Source organism: Malaclemys terrapin, chromosome 2 (genome assembly GCF_027887155.1).
Source record: "Malaclemys terrapin pileata isolate rMalTer1 chromosome 2, rMalTer1.hap1, whole genome shotgun sequence".
Taxonomy (NCBI): Eukaryota; Metazoa; Chordata; order Testudines; family Emydidae; genus Malaclemys; species Malaclemys terrapin.
Window position 1 is genome coordinate 110,824,766 of NC_071506.1, and position 25,852 is coordinate 110,850,617.

The 25,852-nt window shown below is 43.0% G+C and overlaps 1 protein-coding gene across 6 annotated transcripts in view; it reads right to left on the minus strand.

Moving 5' to 3' along the window:
- Positions 1–25,852, minus strand: part of ATXN1 (ataxin 1) — a 269,116-nt gene that overhangs the window by 97,527 nt on the left and 145,737 nt on the right. For 5 of the 6 annotated variants that reach the window (XM_054017709.1, XM_054017706.1, XM_054017708.1 and 2 more), the window contains one exon: positions 5,975–6,098. The exons of the other annotated variant lie outside the window; for it this stretch is intronic. The gene's annotated coding sequence lies outside the window, so the exon portion shown is untranslated. The remainder of the gene's footprint in view (positions 1–5,974; positions 6,099–25,852) is intronic. 6 annotated transcript variants of the gene reach the window in all.

The following is a 25,852-nucleotide window of genomic DNA, read 5'->3' on the forward strand; positions in this document are numbered from 1 at the left end:
AGATGTTTAACTTATTGACACACAGATGATTTAGACATTTATTTTCCAGTTCCCAGAAACCATGCCAGAAGTTTTAGCTCAAGTGCAAAGACACACCTTTTTTGAGGCAAGTAGGGAGATTTATTTGTTGCTCTTAAGGGGAGGAGGGTATATTTTCAGGATTTAAACAAAATACATTCTTTCAGTCCATTTGACTACTACCGGGAAAATATTAATTTAGAATTTTATGTTGGAAAACACGAAGTACCAGACACACAGCAGCAAAAAAACCCAAACTTTCCTTTGTATTATTGTACTGAATGAAATAACATTCCTGCCTAAGGGGCTTTCATGATCTCTCCATTTCTCTCTGCAAAAGCACTGTGTGGACTTAATTTGTACAAGCAAACTGTACAGAAATTTGTTTAATCCAAATGAGAGAAAAGGAGGAGAGAAAAATGATGCCAATGCAACAGTTTCTAGGTAGATTCAATGTGCTTATCCCAACTCCCTGAGTTTTTGCTCTGAAATGTGAATGGTAGTGAAATAATGGGATTATAAGAAACCGAAGAGCTACTGTTCAAAATGTGAACGGACAGATTGCTCTCAACACACCTCCTAACAAGAGAGCACACCACTGAAATTAACGAGGACAGAGAACAATTATATTTTTAATTAAAACATTTATGTGCTGATATTTCCTAAGAAAATTACCAATCCCTGTTTCATGTATTCTGGTCTCTTTGTCAGAAGGCAGGGAGGCTGGCTGAGCGCCAAGCTGTTGTAGCTCGGTTCTCCAAGCTAAAACAAAGTGTGACCAGATACACAGTCAGGTGACTTCTAAAGTGCTTTCCATCAGTCATCAAGGGCTCCTCAAAAGCAACTGCTCCTGGACGCCCAGATAAAAGCTGTGGCCAGGAGCACTTTCTCTTCATTTGCACCTGGAGAGAAGCACGCTATTTTTTCTTTCCAACATGGGAAAGAAAAAACAACATATCACCACAATGTGCTCTAAGTGGCACTGGCCTGGGTATCATTCAGAAATGTAAGGTGTTGCAGAATGGAATCAGACAGAAAGCATATTACACAGAGGCTACATTCTCTGTAAGGGTGACAATTAGCTTCCAGGTGGAGTTCACATGAATGGTCTTGACCTAAAAAGCCCCAAACTCTATGAGACCTGGACCACTCCCCTTCACATGCAGTACCAGTGCATTGCAATCAGTTGAGGTGCTTGATAACGGATATACCCATATCTGCCTGAATTTGACTGAAGTGTCAAATTATGCATACACGATCATATCAACAAAGATCCCGTGGGGAACGAACCCACTGTTATCACTTGCACTTATAACCCAAACATTAAACCACATTTCCAGTCATATTCTTTTGCCCTACACACACACACATGGACACTTCCAACAACATCCTGTGGCCTGTACTCCTTGGGCAGTAATTGTACTAAAACACAAAATTAAGATCTTAAGGTCATTGACATCATGTGCTACAAATACGGAATGCTGGGAATTTCCAAACTTTTGAAGAAAATCTGGACAGCTATCAGTAAAGCTGAAGTTTGGCACGTTGTACTCAAATCCACCGGATGTGGGATTTCATATTATTTTTTATTATTTAAACATACTCAATTTTGAGAAAATCCAAGCACTCCAAATCAAATAAAAGCGACTTGCCCATTCTGGAAGAATCTGCACCTATTTTATTAATACTACTAGCATCATAAAAGACTGCTGCATGTTCTGAACAAGGTTTATAAAGGACAACTTATCAAACATTGGAATTCTCAACGTTTACTCTCAGATAAGAATATGGGTTATTCTTGGACCCATTAAAACAATGCACAAAACATGAAGCTACGTAAAAACATTTAAATTTGTTTCTACACACACTGCATCCTCACAACCCAAAAAACAATCAATACACACTGGAAAACCATGAACATTAGATCATTTGCACAGTTCCCTTCAACATGTCCTCATGGAAATAGTCCCATTTATTAATGACTGCAGGAGCATAAGACCAATGCTAGCTCAGTGCCAGATGCTTCAGAGGGAAAAGAGCAGAACAAGGCAATTTCAAGTGATCCTTTCCCTGTCACCCAGTCCCAACTTCTGGCAATCAGAGGTTTAGGGATACCCAGAGCATGGGGTTGCATCCCTGACCATCTTGGCTAATAGCCGTTGATGAACCTAATTCTTTTTTGAACTAGGTTATATTTTTGGCCTTCATAACAACCTATGGCAGCAAGTTCCACAAGCTGATTGTGTGCTGTATGAAGAAGTACTTAATTGTGCTTTTTAAAAGACCTGCTGCCTATTAATTTCATCGAGTGACTCCTAGTTCCTGTGTTATGTGAAGAGGGACATAACACTTCCCTATTCACTTTCTCCTCACCATTCATGATTTTATAGACCTCTATCATATCCCCCCTTTATTGTCTCTTTTCTAACCTGAACGAGTCCCAGTCTTTTTAATCTGTCCTCGGATGGAAGCTGTTCCGTACTCCTAATAAATTTCATTGCCCTTCTCTGCATCTTTTCCAATTCAAATACATCTTTTTTGAGACAAGGGGACCAGAACTGCATGCAGTACTCAAGGTGTGAGTGTACCATGGATTTATATAGTGGCATTATGATATTTTCCTTTTTATTATCTAACCCTTTCCTAATGGTTTCTAACATTCTGTTAGCTTTTTTGACTGCCACTGCACACTGAGCAGACATTTTCCCGAGAACCATCCACTATGACTCCAAGATTTTTGTTTTTTTGGGTGGCAGCTAATTTAGAACCCATCATTTTGTATGTGTAGTTGGGATTATGATTTCCCATGCACGTTACTTTGAAATTCACTGTTGATCAGTGCTTTTCATCTGCCATTTCGTTGCCCAGTCACCCAGTTAATGAGATCCTTTTGTAACTCTTCGCAGTCAGCTTTGGACTTAAATGTCTTGAGTCAGTTTGTATTGTCTGCAAATTTTGCCACCTCACTGTTCACCCCTATTTCCAGATGACTTATGAATATGTTGAACAGCACAAGTCCCAGTACAGATCTTTGGGGGATTTATTCCTCCCCTTTGCTTCCTATCATTTAACCAGTTACTAATCCACGAGAAGACTCTCTCTCTTATCCCATGACTGCTTACTTTGCTTAGGAGTCTTTGGTGAGGGACCTTGTCAAGGACTTTCTGAAAGTCCAAGTACACTATAATAGACTGGATCACTTTTGTCTACATGCTTGTTGACTCTATCAAGGAATTATAACAGACTGGTGAGGCATTCCCTTTACAAAAGTTGGGTTGACTCTTCCCCAGCTATCATGTTCATCTACGGTCTGATAATTCTGTTTCTTTTCTATAGTTTCAACCAATTTGTCTGGTACTGAAGTTAGTTTTGCCGGTCTGTAATTGCCGGGATTGACTCTGGAGCCTTTTTTAAAAATAGGCATTATATTAGCTACCCTCCAGTCATCTGGTACAGAGGCTGATTTAAGCAATTGGCTACACACTGCAACTAGGAGTTCTGCTCTTTCATATTTGAGGCCTTCAGAACTATTGGGTGAATACCATCTGGTCCTGGTGACTTATTACTGTTTAATTTATCAATTTGGTCCAAAACCTCCTCTACTCACATCTCAATCTGTGACCGTTCCTCAGATCTGCCACCTAAAAAAATGGCTTATGTGTAGGGATCTCCCCCATATCCTCTACAGTGAAAACTGATGCAAAGAATTAATTTAGTTTCTCCGGAATGGCCTTGTCTTCCTTGAGTGGTCCTTTAGCACCTTGATCATCCAGTGGCTCCACTAACTGTTTGGCAAGCTTCCTGCTTGTGATGTACTTAATTTTTTTGCTGTAAGTTTTTGTGTCCTTAGCTAGCTGCTCTTCAAATTCTTTCTTGGCCTGCCTTACTAAACTTTTACACTTGACTTGCCACAGTTTACGCGCCTTTCAATTTTTCTCACTAGGATTTGACTTCCAATTTTCAAAGGATGCCTTTTTGTCTTTAACCATCTCTTTTACTTTGCTGTTTAGCCATGGTGACACTGTTTGGGCCTCTTATTGTTTTATTTTATTTGGAGTATACATTTAGTTTGAGACTCTATTACGGTGTTTTTAAATAGACTTCATGCAATTTGCAGGCATTTCACCTTTGCGACTGTTCCTTTTAATTTCCGTTTAACTCGTGTCCTCATTTTTATGTAGTTCCCCTTTCTGAAGTTAAATGCTATCATGGTGGGCTTCTTTGGCATTTTCCCCCTACCAGGATGTTAAATTTAATTACATTATAGTTGCCATTACTGAATGGTTCAGCTATGTTCACCTCTTGGATCAGATCTTGTGCTCCACTTAGGGCCAAAAATCAAGAACTGCCTCTCCCTCTGTGGGTTCCAGGACTAGCTGCTCCAAGCAGCAGTCGTTTTTGGTGTCTAGAAATTTTATCTCTGCATCCCTTCCTAAGGTGACATATTCTCAAGCAATATGAAGATAGTTGAAATCCCTCATTATTAATGTGTTTTCTGCCTTTGTAACCTCTCTACTCTCTCTGAGCATTTCACAATCACGGTCACTGTCCTGGTCAGGTGGTCAGCAATATAGTCCTACTGCCACTCTCTTACTGTTCAAGCATGGAATTTCTACCCATAGAGAGTCTATAGTACAGTTTGATTCATCTAGGATTTTTACTTTATTTGACTCTATGCTTTCTTTCACATATAGTGCCACTCCCCACCAGCACAACCTACTCTGTCATTTCTTTATATGTTGTACCCTAATACTACCATGTCCCATTGATTATCCTCATTCCACTAAGTTTCCGCCACAAGTATTATGTCAATATCCTCATTTAATGCCACACACTCTAGTTCATCTACCTTAGTATTTACATTTCTAGCATTTGTATACAAGCACTTGTACGTTTTATCTATATTAAGTTGCTTGCCTTCATGTGTTGTATTTAAATGGGACTCTTATGTTTGACTGTTCCTCACTAGCCTCTACTTGTGCTTTACCAACTCCTTTCCCATCCTACTTAGTAGGAAATATAGTTCCTCCATGAATAATTCATCCCTAAGGGATGTCTCCTCCTGAATCATGTACTCCTCCACACCCATTAGCTTAAAACATTCTCTACAAGCTTTTTAATTTTACATGCCAGCAATCTGGTTCTGCGTTAGTTGAGGTGGAGCCTATCCTTCCTATATAGGCTCCTACTTTCCCAAAAGGTTCCCCAGTTCCAAATAAATCTAAAACCCTCCTCCCTACACCACTGTCTCAACTACGCATTGAGACTCTGCAGTTCTCCACTGCAGGACCTTAACTGCCTAGCTATTCTTCCCCTTGAAAAGCACATGTAAACATGACTCTGATTCATGTGGATGGACATTTGTGCGATGAGGGGAGAGAAGAATTTATACAGGAGCTATTTTTAAAATCACATTAAATCTAATATAATTCTCTGCTCAAAATATTGTATTAATTCCAGTTTTCAATGTAAGTTCAGAAAGACACCCCACATTCATGTTCCTCTAATACGATAATGGCCAAATGATTTAAATGAATTGTGTGTGGGTGCGTAACTCCTGAACTGAGGTCTTGGATAATGAATGTTAGCCCTTAGCAATTTTTTCTTTTTAATCTGCTAAGTAATAAACAGAATTTTACCACTGAGCTATCAAACTGCCAGCAGTGTCACTAACTGCAGCACTATAAATGACACCACTCTGAGGAAAAAGGAACCCAACATCACCCTTTAGGTGCCTTGCCTTTGCCTCAATAGCATAATTTAAAAAATGAAGTGCAATGTCTGGGCTAGTAATCTAACCCAAACTCCCTTTGATGTCAAAGGAGTTACAGATGCTCAGCAACTTACAATGTGTGCTCAACACCTCATAGGACTTGGGTCCCAACCAAATAGCAAAATATCGAAATCCATACAAAGGACATAATTACAAATGACTATACTGCAGTTGTTAACTCACATCATTCACTATGTTCTTCTACAGGGAGACGTGGATTATCCTTTACCATAAAGATTTTTCAGAAACCGCCTGATTGTTTGCAGGTCCCCAGTTCCTTCTCTCTTTCAAATAATGTAAGAAATACCTGAAAACAAACAAACAAAAACAGGTGAGGAATAGAGAGAAAAGAACCCAGACAACTGCCTAACAAATAAATGAACAGCTGATTTCTATAGCTCACTGAACCAAATGCATTTTAATGAGCTGAGGAGGAGAATCCACTACAGAATGTGCAAACACTGATCCAGAATGTAAAGAGCCCCTCTTGTTACCAACAATTAAAGCACAGAACAGTTACTCCACAAACTGTATGATTCTGAAGCTAAGTCATAATTAAAAAAATTTGAGGATATTTTTGTTATCATGATGAGAGGGGGAAAAAACTACTCTGGGTTTTTGTTTGGTACATATGCACAAATTAAGCCCCAATAGGATCCCCACTGGTGGATTTTTACGTTTCCGCTGAATTCTATCACTGGGACTCCGTGGAGCTGTAAGGGTCAATACCCACCAATGCTTCTGCAGGATCGGGGCCATTATTTGGGATATGTCACATGTATACATCATAATATTCCATTTGCAGCAGCAAACACACTGCACATGTTTGTTGTGCTGTGAAATTTTCCAATTGGATGTCATCCAGACCCACCCACAAAGAATAACACTCAGACACACACTATAAAGTGCCACAGAGCAGCAGCACTTAGGGAGTATTAAAACCAAACACACACACACACACACACCAAAGCTGTACTTCTGTCTTAATAAGTATTTTCCACACCTGAATTTTTGGATATTATTATTTTTTTCTTTTTATATGTGACCTGAGCCAGGAACATCTCTTCTTAGGCCAACTCTGACTAACTTTTCTGACCTTCTGTACCCTTGAGATGCATACCTGAGGTTTAAGAACTTGCATAAATGGGTTTGGGGAATATGAAAAACATGCCATTTTAAGTGCCAAACTAGAGTTTCACCCCCAGGTCATGCCAAATCCTTTTTCCAAGTGTAAATTATGCACATAGAATACAAGTGGAAGATTATATGACAGACACACATCTATTTGCTAGTAGTTTCTGGTAGGCTAACAGCCATTTTGCACTTCTTAAGAAGAACAGGCAGGGCTCAAAGATTTTATCTGAGTCCAGCAAAACCACCAGGCTGCAGTCCAAAGATGAAAACGGAAAATATAATTCAGAGTGGTAGTCGTGGTAGTCGGTATCAGTAAAAACAATGAGGAGTCCTTGTGGCACCTTAGAGCCTAACAAATTTATTTGGGCATACGCTTTCGTGGGGTATAACCCACTTCATCAGATGCATGGAGTGGAAAATACAGTAAGCAGGTATAAATATACAGCACATGAAAAGATGGGAGTTGCCTTACCAAGCAGGGGGTCAGTGCTAACGAGGCCAATTCAATCAAAGTGGATGTGGCCCATTCCCAGCAGTTGACAAGAAGGTGTGAGTATCAACAGAGGAGAAATTATTTTTTGCAGTGACCCAGCCACTCCCAGTCTTTATTTAGGCCTAATTTGATGGTGTCAAGTTTGCAAATTAATATGCAGCAATACTGCAGAGGCTGTGGTATGTGTTACAGCCTCCTGCTTAGTGTCTGTCTCTACAAAGCAAAGTGCATCTGCCTCTGAATGTTTCCAACCTTTTTTATGGTTAAAGGCTTAAGGGCTAGATGGGGCAAACTGCCTTGAGAGCATGTGGGTAGGGAGGCACAATCCCTTCCCAAATAGCAGAGTGTTCATCCTTTAGTTGGTGCAGCTTGTTCATCACCATGCACACCCAACTGTCTTCCCCCGCAGCGCTGTGCACTCATTGGAACATACAGTGGGATTGTAATTCTGAGTGGCTGTTGGTGGGGCATGTATGAGCCCAGGGAACCTCCAAGGCCTGGTCTACACTATGAGTTTAATTCCAATTTAGCAACGTTAAATCGAATTAACCCTGCACCCGTCCACACAACGAAGCCATTTCTTTCGAAATAAAGGGCTCTTAAAATCGATTTCTGTACTCCTCCCCGACGAGCGGAGTAGCGCCGAAATCGATATTGTCATTTCGAATTAGGGTTAGTGTGGCCGCAATTCGACGGTATTGGCCTCCGGGATCTATCCCACAGTGCACCATTGTGACCGCTCTGGACAGCAATCGGAACTCGGATGCACTGGCAAGGTAGACAGGAAAAGCTCTGCGAACATTTTAATTTCATTTCCTGTTTGCCCAGCACAGGATAGCACAGGTGACCACAGAGAGCTCATCAGCACAGGTAACCATGCAGGCTGATAATCAAAAAAGAGCACCAACATGGACCGTACAGGAGGTACTGGATCTGATCACTATATGGGGAGACGATTCAGTGCTAGCAGAACTTCGTTCGAAAAGACGAAATGCCAAAACTTTTGAAAAAATCTCCAAGGGCATGATGGAGAGAGGCCACAATAGGGACTCAGAGCAGTGCCGCGTGAAAATCAAGGAGCTCAGACAAGACTATCAGAAAACAAAGGAGGCAAACGGTCGCTCCAGGTCAGAGCTGCAGATATGCCGCTTCTACGCTGAGCTGCATGCAATTCTGGGGGGGGGGCGCCACCACTACCCCACCTTTGACCGTGGATTCTGAGGCGGGGGTAATCTCATCAGCCACACCTGAGGATTCTGCGGACGGGGAAGAGGAGGAGGAGGACGACGAGCTTGCACAGAGCACACAGCACTCCGTTCTCCCCAACAGCCAGGATCTTTTTCTCAGCCTGACTGAAGTACCCTCCCAAGCCAGTACCCAAGACCATGACCCTATTGAAGGGACCTCAGGTGAGTTTACCTTTTAAAATATAAAACATGGTTTAAAAACAAGCGTTTTTTAATGATTAATTTGCCCTGAGGATTTGGGATGCATTCGCAGCCAGTACAGCTACTGGAAAAGTCTGTTAACGTGTCTGGGGATGGAGCGGAAATCCTCCAGGGACATCTCCATGAAGCTCTCCTGGAGGTACTCCAAAAGCCTTTGCAGAAGGTTTCTGGGCAGTGCAGCCTTATTCCGTCCTCCATGGTAGGACACTTGACCACAACATGCTAGTAGCAAGTAATCTCGTATCATTGCATGACAAAGCCTGGCAGCGTATGATCCCGGTGTTTGCTGGCATTCAAGCAACATCCGTTCTTTATCTCGCTGTGTAATCCTCAGGAGAGTGATATCGCTCATGGTAACCTGGTTGAAATACGGGAATTTAATTAAGGGGACAGAGGTGGCTGAAAAGAAATCCTTCCCTGTAGTAAGCCAAGCGCGGGGGGTGTGGGATTGGCGCTGAGCTTTTCACCTGTGGCTAGCAGGGATCTTCCCTGATACCAGCCACGCGGTGGAGGGGAGGGATAAAGCGATCATCCCAGAGAATTGGATGGGGAGGGGGGGGGAGTTTGTTTTCCGCTGCTGAAGGTTAACAGGAAAACCGCAGCACTCAACGAGCTTTGTTTGGTATGTGGGAAAGGAGGGCGCAGAAGCCGAAAGACAATGGCTTACCATGGCCACATGCAAGCCGAATTCTGTTGCCCGGACCTGCGTATGTGATCTGTAGCAGCAAAGCCACAGGCACTCAATATTAAGAGGCAAAATGCGACCTTGCACAGAAATCACATGTGCTATGTAATGTGAATAGTGTTGTTCACCGTGAAAGAGTAAGTATAAGCATTGTTCTGTAAAATGTACCTTTTTAAAAAATTCTCTCCTTTTTCCCTTCCTCCAGCAGCTGCACATTTTTCAAGCCTCCCTCCTCCGTCCTGAAGGCTATCTCAGATAAGCCATCAGAAAAAGAGAACGCGAGACGAGATGTTCGCAGAAATCATGGAATCCACCCGCAATGAAGGAGCTCATCTAAATGAGTGGAAGGACACGGTTTCAAAGTATAGGAAAGATGCCAGTGAACGTGAGGACAGGAGGAACAAATGTGAGGACATGAGGGACCAACGTGAGGAGAGGAGAGACGCTCGAGATGAGAGGTGGTGGCAGGAAGATCAGAGGTGGCAGGATGCAACGCTGGGGTTACTGCGTGAGCAAACAGACATGCTCCGGCGTCTGGTGGAGCTTCAGGAACAGCAGCAGGATCACAGACTGCCGCTGCAGTCCCTGTATAACCACCCTCCCCCCTCACCATGTTCCATAGCCTCCTCACCCAGACGTGTAAGAACGCGAGGGGGGGGAGGGGAGGCTCCACGCACCCTCCCATTCCACCCCAGTGGACAGCCCAAGCAAAAGGCTGTCATTATTTTAACCTTTTTTTAGTGGCCTTTTCCTTCCCTCCGATCCTCCTCCCAAACCCCACCCGGGCTACCTTCTCAGTTCTCTTCCTCTTTTTATAATCAATTAATAAAGCATACATGATTTTTAAATGATAGTGACTTTATTTCCTTTGAAAGCAAGCTGTCATTGAAGGGGGAGGGTGGGTTGCCTACAGAGAATGAGTCAATAAAGGGGGCGGATTTTCATCAAGGAGAAACAAACAGAACTTTCACACGGTAGCCTGGCCAGTCATGAAACTGGTTTTCAAAGCTTCTCTGATGCGCCGCGCTTCCTGGTGTGCTCTTCTAATCGCCCTGGTGTCTGGCTGCGCGTAATCAGCAGCCAGGCGATTTGCCTCAGCCTCCCACCCCGCGATAAAGGTCTCCCCCTTACTCTCACACCGATTGTGGAGCACACAGCAAGCAGCAATAACAATGGGGATATTGGTTTGGCTGAGGTCTGAGTGAGTCAGTAACGATCGCCAGCGACCTTTTAAACATCCAAATGCACATTCCACCACCATTCTGCACTAGCTCAGCCTGTAGTTGAACAGCTCCTGACTCCTGTCCAGGCTGCCTGTGTATGACTTCATGAGCCATGGCATTAAGGGGTAGGCTGGGTCCCCAAGGATAACTATTGGCATTTCAACATCCCCAACGGTTATTTTCCGGTCCGGGAAGTAAGTCCCTTGCTGCAGCCGTTTAAACAGAGTAGTGTTCCTGAAGACACGAGCGTCATGAACCCTTCTCGGCCAGCCCACGTTGATGTTGGTGAAACGTCCCCTGTGATCCACCAGTGCTTGCAGCACCATCGAAAAGTAACCCTTGCGGTTTATGTACTGGGTACCCTGGTGCTCCGGTGCCAAGATAGGGATACGGGTTCCATCTATCGCCCCACCACAGTTAGGGAATCCCATTGCAGCAAAGCCATCCACTATGGCCTGCACATTTCCCAGAGTCACTACCTTTCGTAGCAGCAGCTCAATGATTGCTTTGGCTACTTGCATGACAGCAACCCCCACAGTAGATTTGCCCACTCCAAATTGATTCCCGACTGACCGGTAGCCGTCTGGCGTCGCAAGCTTCCACAGGGCTATTGCCACTCGCTTCTCAACTGTGAGGGCTGCTCTCATCCTGGTATTCTGGTGCTTCAGGGCAGGGGAAAGCAAGTCACAAAGTTCCATGAAAGTGCCCTTACGCATGCGAAAGTTTCGCAGCCACTGGGAATCGTCCCACACCTGCAACACTATGCGGTCCCACCAGTCTGTGCTTGTTTCCCAGGCCCAGAATCGGCGTTTCATGAATAGAACCTGCCCCATCAACAACATGATCTCCAAAGCGCCGGGACCCGCGGTTTGAGAGAATTCTGCGTCTGCGTCCGTGTCCTCATCACTCTCGTCGCCGTGCTGCCGTCGCCGCCTCCTCCTTGCCTCGTTTTTCTGGTCCTGGTTCAGCATAAACTGCATGATAATGCGCGAGGTGTTTACAATGTTCATGACTGCTGAGCCGGCTCCATGCTTGCCATGGTATGGTGTCTGCTGTGTTCACCCAGGAAAAAAAGGCGCGAAACGGTTGTCTGCCGTTGCTTTCATGGAGGGAGGGATGAGGCTGTACCCAGAACAACCTGCGACAATGTTTTTTTCCCCCATCAGGCACTGGGATCTCAACCCAGAATTCCAATGGGCGGGGGAGACTGCAGGAACTATGGAATAACTATGGGATAACTACCCACCGTGCAACGCTCTGGAAATCGATGCTAGCCCCGGTACATGGACGCACACCGCCGAATTAATGTGCTTAGTGTGGCTGCATACATTCGACTTTATACAATCTGTTTCCAAAATTCGAATTCTGTAAATTCGGATTAATCTCGTAGTGTAGACATACCCCAAATGTGCTCTACCACATCCCACATAATCACATAAGGGCCATTCACATCTAATGAACAACCAAGGTCTGCTCTCTCATTCTGGTCAGAGTTTGGAGTAACTCCACTGAAGATAGTGCAGTAACTGAGGTCCGATGGTAAATGAGATCAGAATCTGGCCCAAAGAGTACTAGAGATCTATAATAAAGCTGTGATACGAGTGCCTACTGTTCTCAATATAGGGACATGATATGGGAAGTATGGCTGGTATCTTAGTACCCATCTGCACTGCAAAATAAATCAAGTTAGGGTACTATACTACAAGCAATTCGTCCTCTGAAACAATCATAACATGGCTTCGATTTGTAGCATAGATTAAACCTTAACTGTGCTCCACAACTAGGATAAAGTTTTGGATGTGCCATGCTTAACCCTGGTTACAGAGCATGGTTAGTGTCACATCTTCACTACAAACTACAAGCGATTGAGGAAGCTGTATTTATGGCTCCTAGCCACTACAGTAATACAAGTCATAAAAAATAATAATAACATATAGCGTATCCCTGCCCTTAAGAGGTGCAGGGGTGGGGCGGGGGGCATGTCAAATGCAGCACTGTCATTGAGAGACCAGCAGACCCCATAATGAAGAAAGGGGAAAGTATATTTTGTTTATATCTGGACATTAAAGTTGGACCCATGAGGGTCCAAATAAGAAATTGAAATCACAATGTGAGTGACTGATGCGGTTACATTAGCAAAACAGAAAATCAGAAATTAGCTCTTTTGCAACATCCTGTATTTATTCCAACCCCTTGAAGAGAAAAGTATCAGAGGGGTAGCCGTGTTAGTCTGAATCTGTAAAAAGCAACAGAGGGTCCTTGTATCTGAAGAAGTGAGGTTCTTACCCACGAAAGCTTATGCTCCCAATACTTCTGTTAGTCTTAAAGGTGCCACAGGACCCTCTGTTGCTTTTTGAAGAGAAAAGTTAATTCTCTTCAATTTGATTTGAAGGATAGCCAGCAAGAGAGCACTTTTTTTGCCTCTCTCTCCTGCAGTTTGTTCGTTCACTTTCCTGACTGTCTTGCATTCTGTAATTTTGTTTTCCTAATTCATAAATTAGCATAAATGAATAAAAGTTTTTAAGAGAGGATAATATTGTTCCTGTCTGAGTTGTTTCACTGTTCGCTATTATCCCTCAACTCATCCTTCAACCCATATAAAACTGTAATGCATTCCCTCCTTTCTTCTCCCTCTGCATGATATAATCTTGGACAGGTTCACTCCTGTCCCACCGAGAATGGGAAAGATTAGACTGTGTCTTCCTGGAACATATGCTATTTCAACTACCTAATGTGTAACATCTGTCAGATCAGGAAACACCTTGTAAACTATTTTCAGCAGGTGATTTTACACACAGTACAATTTACAATTCAGGTGTGCAAAGGCTCTACTTACTGGAACTGATTCTTATTTACACAAAGTCCCCTTTACAATTGAAACGACAGTGTAAAGATTCCTTAAAGTTACATTTGCACGGCCAGAGCGGTGTAAAGTGACCTTAGTTTGTACAGAATAGGTAGACTGAACCCTTCTTCCTCTTTGAGGTCCCAATTCTCCCTGGAAGTTGAGGATGCATGGAGCCTGATTCTCCTCTATTTTGCACCTTGTGTAAATGAACACAATATGGGTATAAAATTTGATTTGGTTGAATTTTGCACCTACTTTGCAGAGGTGTGGATGACTAAGCAAGGTGCAAGGCAGTGGAGAATCTAGCCCTCAGCACTTTGCACACCCTAAAGTCCCTAAAACAGAAATACAGACTGTCTTCTGAGTCCTGTAGTCTCCCCAACAAAGTTCCATCTTGAGCCATGTTGATCTGCAGTCCCCACAGGTCACATCCCCTGTATTAGGAGTAAGAGCAGCCACAGGCCACCTTTAATGCCATGGGAGAACTGCTAGGCCTTGCTGCCCCACACATCTTTTATCTGTCTGAATACTGTTTCCTCCATATGCACACACTCATGAGAGATAAGTGATGCCGTTGAGTGAGAAAACTCTTCGGTGACTAGCCAAATCTCCAGAAAGGGGATAAGGTGTCCAAAGAGTATTGTGACTCATACACTCGGGGCAGCAGGCAATAATAAAGATAAACAACAACTCTTCAGTGACTGACATGACTGGTCTGGTCCTCCTCATCAACCTTGGAAACCAAAGTCCCAAGGTCCTAAACAAATCTGGGTCTTCCACAAGATACATTATCTATCAGGCTGTAATAGACAGTTTCCCTATTATTCTTCCCTGAAGATACCACAAATGAACCTATGAATATTCCTGCTTTCTGCATAGAATTAGCCCATGCAAGCATTATCTTTTGGGGAAGGGGAAGCTGGACTTTCTGGACGTTTGTGATAGTTTTTAGGCCCAAAGGATATCTGAAAGCCATGGGTCCCATTACTAGCTTCATCTATAGCAGCATTCTGTATCTTCATCTTCCATCTTATCTCTGCTGCTCCTCCTCCGCTTCCCACTTCCATTCCCACCCCACCCATCCTCCTCCAACCAACTATAAAAGTGTAAGTGTTGTGGGGCATCTTGTACCCAATAATGCTTCCTGCCACCTCTTTCTCTTCCCAGTGATAACAGCTGATAACAGCTACACTGGGGGCACAATTAAAGGTTCTTTGCCTGTGGTACCCAGCTACCCTGCAGACTTGCTTTTGTTGCACCATGCATGGAAACAGGCAAGTAACACAGGACGAGTTGGGAGGCAGCAGCAATGCATTACCATTGCTCTAAACACCACGGTCAGTGGGAGAAAGAGAAGGTCACTCGTAAATAATTGCACACACTGAATTTTACAAGTAATGAATTTCACCACAAAGAACCTGGGGAAGAGGTTTCAGGAATTATCACTTGACTGTCTAATCTGGAGAGATACTGTCTCAATGCCTATTTACTGTGCATGTAAAAAACCAGACATGAACATTCTAATGCTTCATTTTGTCGAGGGAAAATGTCTCTGGTGATACCATAGTGAAAGCAGGGCTCGTTGGTCAGCAACAATGATACAGATTTGGCTGGGGCCCCTGTTCAGAGGGTATGGCAACAGAAAGATAGTTTGGAGGAACTAGAACACCAAAACAAAGCAAATGGCTACCATGTTTTGTACCTTTTAGCACTGCGTTCATATGTCCTCTGTTGATTAATATTTGACTCTGTTATTTAGGTCGTAAGGTCTTCTGAGGAAGGATCATTGATTCTCTGTGTTCATACAGTGCCTAGCACAACACGACCCTAATTCTAAGCACTACCAGAATACAAATTATAAATAGTACTATTATTCTTCGTTATTAAAGTATGATTTTGGCACGAAGGTCGCAGTATTCAGAGTAATAATGAATCTGAATTTTTTTTAATAAAGTCTCCAACTACAGAGGGGCAGATGGGCCAAATTTGATTGGTGCTGCAACCTAGTGCATGGGGTCGCAACGCCACTCAGGTTTGATGCATCTGCCCCTCCGTAGATAGAGACAGAGGGGCGGATAGGCCAAAATTGACTGGCATTGCAACCTAGCGCACAGGGTTGCAATGCCCAGAGCGGGGAACCAGGCTCAGCCCTGCAGGACAGGAACCGCCACTGAGGGGTGAGTGCAGCGTGGGCTTATGTACCGACCCTTCCCCACCCCCCAGGCCATGACCTTTCTGTGACTATGGTTCCTCCCTCCCCCACACTTCTGCCATGAAATTGACTAAAAATCTGCATGACAAAATCGTAGCCCTACCTGTGACAGACAACATACAAAGGGTGGGAGGACAGGGATACCAACCCAATATGTTCAGTGTTTTCTCACACACACATTATATATAATGTATCATATAAGTTACACACACACTTTTTAGAAACACCCAATATTAGCCTTTCGACCTATGAGTTGGCCAATTTTCCATAGATGTGACAGCACACGTGGCTCATGAGAAGGGACCTCCAGGAAGATCCGCACTTCATTTAGTGTGCAATGTTTCTTCATTCTCACACAAAAGTTTTCCATAAAACTACTTTATTCCATGCATGTTTTTAACACAGTCATCCCTACAGGTCTACTGAGCAGAATGAATTGGAAAGGGAATGTAAATGTTCTGTAGCTATTCAGGCTCATGGCCAGTAATGCAGGACAGAGAGCAGCAATAAAAATAACTCTGGAAGCTTCTGCAATATAACAAAGATGTTTTTTTCTTTTGTGAAATGTATTATGCAAAAATGTGGGTGCAACCAGGAGCTGAGACAATGAGCCTACTGCATATTTGAACAGCTACAGCAGACTTGTAATTTTTTATGGATGATAATCAATTCAAAAAGGTAGGTCTTTAATAAACACCCAGACATTTTCTCATAGACTATAGATTTAGAACTCCTGGAATGTGTGGCTCTTAAAAAGTGAATGGGTCACTAGAACTCCAAGCTAAAATTATATATATATAAAAAATGCAACCCTACACTTTAATCTCCTCCCTACTTCCACTGTAGCTACAGCTATTGTAATTCTGATGCAACCTGAATGAGTGTGTTGTAAAACAAAGGCACTATTGACTACTTTTTTCAGAATTAATAAGACTACTCTGTTTACAGCAGAGATTTCAATGGTTTCAACACTGAACACTAAATAACAGGAACACCAATTGACTTTTAATCCAGAGATTACCTGTTAAAACATTAACTGCAAACACCTTTTGATGTGGGTTGCTTAATGTGGTGCAAAAGCCAGAAGTGTAATTATGCTTTTCCTTTCTATGAACCTAGTGTTTAAAACTGAAGCATTACTACTGGTGTGCACGTGTGTGTAAATACTCTATAGCTGACTCTGCAATTTACCCGTGTGGTTGCAAGCAGTAAATATGCAACAGGGGATCTCCGCCACTTCATTCATTGTGTGCTCTGATCAAACAAAGGGCTAAAACAATTGCCACACTTGAGACAAATGCCAGTGTGAGTGATATCACAGCGCAAACATGTTCGCCATTGGGTGAGTCATGATATCGCATCATGAATTCACAAACAACTCTATAGATAATTATTTCTGAAGTCACTAAATTTCTTTAATAAAAAAAATCTTTTGTAAATGTTATGAGCTGCTGTTCATATAACAATTATATTGACTACTGAAGGAGTACTTGTTTTCTCCTGTTGTCCTATTATTTATCATTTATATACCCATATGCAGATAGGTGTATCCTGTTTTAATTTATTAGTGAAGCACAATACATACCTCTAGACCTACCAGTGTCCAAAAGTGGCACACAATGTGTTCTAATAAACCAGTGCTTTAAAATACTGGAAATGTTTCTCATTATTTGATAATATTCGACGGGTCAATTGACCAATTATTTTTGGACCAATCAAATACACAACCCTAAAAATACCCCAAATGAGGGATACAAAATGTTATTCATACAGAAAACTTAAAACGCTGTGTGATTACTTCTCTTACTCTAATGCATTCTAGAACACTAGTTTCATGATTCTTTATTTCTGATGTAAATAATTTTTTACAATAAAAGGGAGAGGACACATTTGTGTGGAACACATATAACTTTGGGACAGAAATGAGAAATGTCCAAGAGGTATTTTTAAAATTATTTATTATTAATTATTATTAGCTGTTGTATTGCAGTATAATGCCTAGGAGCCCTACTCATAGACTTCATTGTGCTAGGAGGTGTACAAACACAGAACAAAAAGACAGGCCATGTCCCAAAGAGTTTAAAATTAAGTAGAGCTTGTATCGTCAGTATGGCACAATAGCTATATAAATCAATTCCCCCAATTCAAGAAATCATCCCTAGTCAAGTAGGACACGTAAGAACATACCTGAGTGTTTTCCAGAATAGAGACTGACTTAAGCAAGTGCTTTTCCTGAATCAGGGCTGACAAGAATTAGAAGCAGCAGCTGCATGATGCTTTACTGAACAAGAAACATGGATTTTGCTCTTTCCTTCTTTCAATTTTAGGGCTTTATTCTCATTTTAGAGTGTAGAGCATTCACACACGTACAAATCCCCACACATCAAGAAGAGAGAATTGCGCTTTCCTTAATTGTTTTGTAGAATAAGCACTCAAAAGTTCATTTATGTTACCTTTCTCAGGCAAAATAAAAGGCTTTTTACAAAAATTCTATTGCTAAAACAATGAAATTCTCCTGGGAATAACTTTGTTATGGAAATGAAGTGACAGCTTCTTTTACCTAGCCAGGCAGAAAGTCTGCATTTATAAAAGGCATTTTGTGCACTAAGTACAGTGAGTGGGAGGATATGGAAATGCTATTTTTAATACAGATTTCAGTAGTCCTCCCATACAGGGCCTCTGCAAGAACAACAATAATAATAATTAATTGTGCCAAAAAAAGAACAGCACATTAAAGCTGATGGCAGCCCTAAAAAACAAAGAATGGTTAATGTTTTACAAGATTTAGGGACGAACACAAGACTCACTAAAATAAATTAGAGTTTGCCATTGATTTCAAAACGGGCTAGGATTTGTCACTCAGATTATAAAATAGATTTTCAACACACACATTGTAAACTACTATTGTAAATACCATATACTCTATTACAGTATTACTGTAAATATTAGTGTAAATAATGTCCTTCATTTCCTTACACAGATTTTTATTTTCAGAAATACTACCCATATTCTACTGATTATGTTGTTGGCTGCTCAGAGGCCCAGGGTGTCACTCTGTGTTTGAATAAGTACTCATGACAATTCCCAGATTTGGGAAGGAATAAGCCCAAAAGAAAACCGAGAGTTAAATCAGAAGTTCTCCAACTTTTAGTATTGGCGACCTCTTTCACACAGCAAGCTCTGAGTGCGACTCCCTCCCTTTTAAATATAAAAAAAAAATGTTTTTAATTTAACATTATTTTAAATGCTGGAGCAGGGTTGAGGGTGGAGCTGGGCTGGTGGGGCTCAAGCTATCAGCCCTGTGCATAGCTGAAATCTCTCAACCCCCTCGTAATAACCTCCAGTTAGAGAGCTCCTGGGTTCAATCATGCCCTCAAATGCAATGGGATACGTGTACAGAATGTAGAATTTGGCCTGATCCAAAGCTCACTAACGTTACTGGAAAAACTCTTATCGACTTCAATGACCTTTGGATCAAGCCCTCAGAGACCATAAATGCTCTCAAAAAGCACTCCTGGTAAATGCACCTATGGAAACTGAGGGCCAAATTCTGCTCTCAAATGCCCAATGACTTCAACATATGGTTGCCAACCCTCCAGAAGTGTCCTGGAGTCTCCAGGAATTAAAGATTAATCTTTTAATTAAAGATTATGTCATGTGATGAAACTTCCAGGAATACATCCAACCAAAACTGACAACCTTACTTAAACGGGAGTTGCATGTAATTATTTGAGGGCAGAAGTTGCCCCTGGTTATCTTAAATTTTTTTTTCAGACATGCTATTGTCTACAGCATTAATCAGAACAAAAACTTTGCATTTAGCACCTAGTAACAACGAATAAGGATTAACAGGCAATATAGGCATAAGATGTGCAAGTATAGCATGGGTGGATTCTGGAGGCAGCTGAGTGTGATCATGTTTAGAATAACTTCACCATTGGAAATCCCCCTATTTCATGCTAAATTAGACTAAACTGGGAAAGACTTTCCCTCGTCAATGTTCAGCCACCCTAACACAGAAACTCTTCAGCCTGACACTGACTCACACTGTATATTCAGAAAGGAAAAAAAACCCAAACCCACATACTTACGCTGCAATTTTTTCTGCCCCCAGCTGCCTAGGGTACCAAGCCTGATTCAAGCCATTTCCCTTGGGGTTTTAATCTGCTGTGCTGGCAATGTGCAACCCTCATTAGCAATAACATGAATTGTGCATACAACTTTCCACAAACAGTTGACAATCTGTCCCCGCTGAAAAATCATCCACTTAAATATTTAACTATGTTCCCTTTAGGAAGGCTGTACTTAGTTTTTATTAATTTTCAGTATCCAAAGAAACCTCTCCTTCTCTCTCCCTTTAAAACAGTGCTGCACCCTCCTGTGATTGGAGTTTTATTTAATTAAACTGGATTTCCCTTTTTATATAGTGAAATTTAAGCATATTAAAATACCCAATCCAAACTTGATATTTTGACTGCCTGCCTGTGCTTGCATGGGAAATTTGCTGTGGTAAAAGTTAGAAAGCATATAGGACTGCAGTAACTTAGCTCCTGTTTTTGCTCATTATCTATGCTGCCAAACAAGCTTGCTGCTTGGTCACTTTCTAGTTCGTAGGCAGCAAAAGTTCTTGTGAGCACATCACCCAGGTTTAACCCTCAATAAAATTAAACAGCAATAATACTTAGCTCTCATGTAGTGATTTACATATTACAAACACTGTAAAAACATTAACCAACTACTCAATCCTTAAAACCCCTGTGAAGCGAATTAAATATTATTAATCATGTCCACTATCCCAAGAGGGATACACTGGAGAGAGGACAATTGACTTGCCCAAAGTCATACAGTGAGAGGTGGGATTAGAACAGAGGAGTTCCAATCTCTCTCAGTCCTGTGTTTATCCACTAGACCGTACTGCCCTTCTTAAGCCTTATGATTTAGTTATATCTTAAAATATAATAAGCTGGATTATTGTTTTTGCTCCAAGCCCTTTTCACTGCTCAGGGGGCTGGGGCTGGGAGGAGTGTGGCACAGCTCTATTCTATTCCACTGGCGTAAAGACTATACATCAGTGGCATAAGTCAGAGCAGACCCCAGGCCAAGTGCAGTGGGATGGAGTAAATTGGCCTACTGGACCAGGGAATTGTAACCAGCTCCCTGATGTTCTCCCTCCTCCCATTCCATTGCACCAAGCAGAGATACAGGGGAGAATCTGGTCCAGTGGCTTTAGAAAAAACGGTAACTGACCTTCCGTAACTATTGTTCTTTGAGATGTGTTGTTCATGTCCATTCCAAAGTAGCACCCCCACCAGAAAGTTGTTCCGTCAATGGTGTCCATCAGGTCGGTTCCAGTGCCCTCTGGAGTCACGTTGATGCTCTACAGATGTCCTGGATAGAGGAACTTGAGCTGCAAATGCTGTCAAAGATTCTTGAGCCCTTGTAGAATGGGCAGGAGGAGCGGGGACCTTTGCCAGGTCGTAGCATGTTCCGATACAGGAAGTGATCCATGATTAAATTCTCTGGGTCGAGACTGGAAGGCCTTCCATTCTGTCTGCAATGGCTACAAATAGCGGAGTAGATTTTCGAAAAGCTTTAGCCCTTTCTAAGTAGAAGACTAGCACGTCTAACATCCAGCGAGTGGAGTCTCTGTTCCTCCCTATTGGCATGTGGCTTTGGACAGAAGACAGGTATGACGATATCCTGGTTACTATGGAATTGCGAGACCACCTTTGGAAGGAAGGCCAGATGTGGCCACAATTGAACCTTGTCCTTGAAGATGACCATATACGGTGGTTCCGAAGTAAGGGTTCAGATCTCTGAGACCCTTATGGCAGAAATAATGGCCACAAAGAAGGTAACCTTCCAGGATAGGTAGAACAGAGGGCACATTGCCAGCAGTTCAAATGGAGGTCCTGTTAGCCTTGACAATACCGAGTTGAGATCCCAGGGAAGGAGTGGCTGCCGTACTGAGGGTACAACCACTCCAGGCCCTTAAGAAAATGACTACAGATAAAGTTTGAGAAGACAGATTGGCCATTCACCCATGGGTGAAAAGCCGAGATTGCAGCTAGTTGGACCCTAATAGATTATATCATTAGGACTTGCTGTTTCAAGTGGAGCAAATAATCTAGAATGAAAAGTAGTGTTGACTGTGCGGGTGAAATACCCTTCTGAGTGGACCACACTGGAGAATCTTTTCCACTTTGCCAGATAAGTGGCTCCAGTGGATGGTTTTCTGTTCCCTAAAGGAACCTCACAAACAGGCCCAGAGCAAGCTAGTTCTGCAAGATTCAGCCAGGCTGTGAGATGAAGGGACTCGAGATTGGACTGGAAACAGAGGTAAGCAGATTGGCATTTCCACCGAGAGGTCTAGGAGAGTGGTGAACCAATGCTGACATGGTCAGGCCGGGGCTATCAGGATAAGACACATCCCTTCTGACCTTCAGCAGAACCTTGTGTATGAGAGGGATGGGAGGGAACGCACAGAAGAGATGGCCCATCCATGGGAGGAGAAAGATGTCTGTGAGTGACTCTGGGCTATGACTGAGGAAGGAGCAGAATTGGAGATATTTCCTGTTCTGCTTTGTTGAGAACAGATCTATCTGGGAAGTCCCCCACTTCTGGAAGATGCCTTTCACAACATCTGGACAGATGAACCACTCGTGGTGGTTGGAGAAGGATCTACTGAGGTGATCTGCTAGTTCGTTTTGCGACCCCAGGAGATAGGAGTCTTTGAGGTAGATTGACTGGGCTATGCAGAATACCCACAAACAAAGAGCTTCCTGGCACAGGTGAGAGGAGCATGCTCCACCCTGCCTGTTTATGTAAAGCATCACTGTTGTGTTGTCTGTAAGAATCGACATGCGCTTGCCATCCAAGTGGGGTTGGAACATTTGGCAGACTAGGCAAACCATTCTGAGTTTCCTGTTGTTGATGTGTAGCAAGAGCTCTTCCTGAGAACAGAGGCTCTGGGTTCTGAGGGTTCCCAAGTGAGCCCCCCACCCATCCTATCGCCGACACATTCATGACAAGAGACATTGATGGTTGGGGGGTCTCGAGAATAGAATTCCTGCACATACTTACTATAGTCTTGTCAAGACTGTGGATAGAAGTGAGCAGCCGGTTTGGGCTTATAGTGCTTCCTAGAAGAAGCCGGTGTATGTAGCCCTAGGGACTTCAGGGTGGCTTGAGTGCTTCAGGCTGTGCAGTTTGGCATCTGTTTGTTCCGTACCCTCAAAGGGGAGGTTCTGTAAAGTCTGCTGCACCTCATTAGGGTGAGCCCAAGGACTAAAGCCAAGAGCTTCTCATAACCACAGCCGAAGCCATGGATCGGCTGCAGAGTCCACTGCATCCAAGGCTGCCTGTAGGGATGCCCTTGACATCAATTTTCCCTCCTCGACTAGGGCCGAGAATTCACTCCTGGACTCCTGTGGCAATACTTCCTTGAATTTTGCCATGAAGTTCTAAGAATTAAAATCATAACGGCTCAGGAACACTTGCTGGTTTGCAATGCTGATCTGGAGGCTACCAGTTGAGTAGACCTTTCTGCCAAAAAGGTCTAATTTTTTGGCCTCTCTGGCCTTGGGAGTTTGACTTTTCTGACCTTGCCACTCTCACTCATGGGCTGCCAATACCACCAGTGAGCCCAGGGGAGAATGGCATAGAGGAATTCAAACAAAATACTGGAACAAAATACTTTTTCTCCACCCTTTTCGCCATTGGTTGCAGGGATGATGAGGGTCTGATATAAGGCCTTGATGGGGTCCAAAATGGCCTCATTCAAGGGCAAAGCCAGTCATGATGGGCCTGATGCCACAACAAAGTCCTGGGAGGACTCTAATCTCCCCTACCTGGATCCCCAGGTTTTGCACTACCCTTTTGAGGAGCTCCTGATGTGCCCTATAATCGTCCTGGGAGGGTGCTATAATTGTTCCCACCACCACCACCTTATCAGGAAAGGAGGAAGAAGCAGCCTGTACAGGCCAAGAGCTCTGTTCCTCACCCTCGGCACCAGCTGGGGCTTGTTGTGCTGCATCTTGAAATTCTGTACCAGGTTCGGTACCGGAACCCAGTCCCTGTTCCAAAGGAGGTAGAAGAGGGTGGAGGAGCTGAAGACTCTGATACAATGAAGTAGGAGCTCCTGGACTGTGAGGTCTGGACTGGTGGAAAAGCTCAGAGGTTCCAAAATGGCCATTGTAGTGGTATCTGCCACTGTGCTGGTGGCCAGGCCATTGGTGGACTGCCCTGACTCATGTCAGCCATCCAGTAATGCCAGCTGGAGCAGCGTCAGCTCCTGCGGGAGGCGTACGACTCCGCCTCTGAGAAGACGCTTCCTGATGACCACGGTGGAGCTCTGCCGATCAGTGCCAGTGAGCAGTGCCAAAAAGGAGAAGACCACTGCGGTGCCATCATGGACACCGTTTCCCTTTTGTCAGCACCCGGAGTCTCGGTGCAGTGGGAGCTCTTGCCTCCAGTGCCACCACTGACAGCTCCAGAATGGCAGGGGATGGCAGTACCGGGAGTGACAACTCCCTCATTGCCTCAAATGCCTCTGGTGTGGTTAGTAATGCCTGGGTAGTCGTCTGATGTCTCTCTCTTGGTGGAGAGTCCAAAGGTGCCGGACTCAACAGAGCCAAAACCTAAGAGATTCTTAGAATGCATATCAATATCAAACCCCTTTCAACAATGTCCAGAATATGCATAGATCCATCTAATCCTACTGTATTTATAAACTCTGTTTTACAACTGCAATAAGACAACAGACAAGAATCCGTGCTTTTTTGTAGGACTCATTGCACTTTATGGGGAGTTAATGTCAGTCAATCAATACACCACACAATATAGGCGGTCATCATGCCTTATACAAAATGCCACACAAGAATATAAAACCAGGCAGCTTCACACAACACAGCAACTCAGTGCACACTCCCTGAAAGCTAACACTCTAGAATACTCAGTTCCAGCAAATTTGAGGACCTTTATCAGATGGAAAATAATCAGAGCCTCCCAACAACATCATATCCTTGACTTAAGTGCTGCCATCAGCAAGAGGTGCAGGGAGAGGCCCCGTATACAATGAGCAGTGTGAAGTTGTAGCACAATCCTGGTAGAATGTAGCAATTCATGGAAAATGTCATCAACCAAGAGGCAATTAGCAGTCAGTCTGAAAGCAAAAGGAGTGGTTTCCTAACAAAACAGGCCTTGTGAAAAAACTAAACCTCATTTTGCCTCACAAAAAAGCAGCTTTCTTAGAAAACAAAGTATATTTAAAAGAAATACTCCCATGAAACGTTCTATAAGGATTATTCCAGCACAGACAGAGTTGGCAGCCCTCCCTGCTCTGTCTCTCCATGAAGTTGAGTATAAGTATGTTAAGTTACCATTCAAAGTTGTGCTTGAGGTTTTCTAGGCCAGCAGAAGAAACAGTTAGATGGGGAAAGTTTTCAGAGGTGGGAGTAGTGCTTGCCTCACTTCTAATTGTAGCGAATCTGTCAACTTTCTTCCCTGTGTTTCAAGACTACACTTCAAAATCATTCCCTGTGTGCTTTGAATTGCTACACTTTTAAGCTAACTACTTCTCAAAGTGCTGTTTAAAAACTGACATCTTCAACCACATTTCAGGCTGAGAATCAATCTAAATTTGCAGAGTCTCGTTGGGCCCCTAAGAAAGTGCAGCCTTTTTTTTTTATTACACTTGACAGCCAATCTCTTAGAAATGATTTGTGAAGAAATTTAGTTCAAATTACTTTATATCAAGACATTTAAGAGAAAATGTGTTTTTCTTTGTTATAAGCTAAAAATAATGATACACTTTTATCTCAGATTCAAAAAAAGCAGCAAGCAATATTAAAACAAAGCAGCAATCTCGTGGCCTCAACACACACAAACTCCAGCTACAAGCCGTCCTGCTTTAATTGTATTTTAGAATGAGTCTGAGACACTCCTTGTGTCACATGGCTAAGGAAATGGACTAAGCTGACTACTCATGCCTGCTGCATCCAGTCAAAAAAGAAAGCCT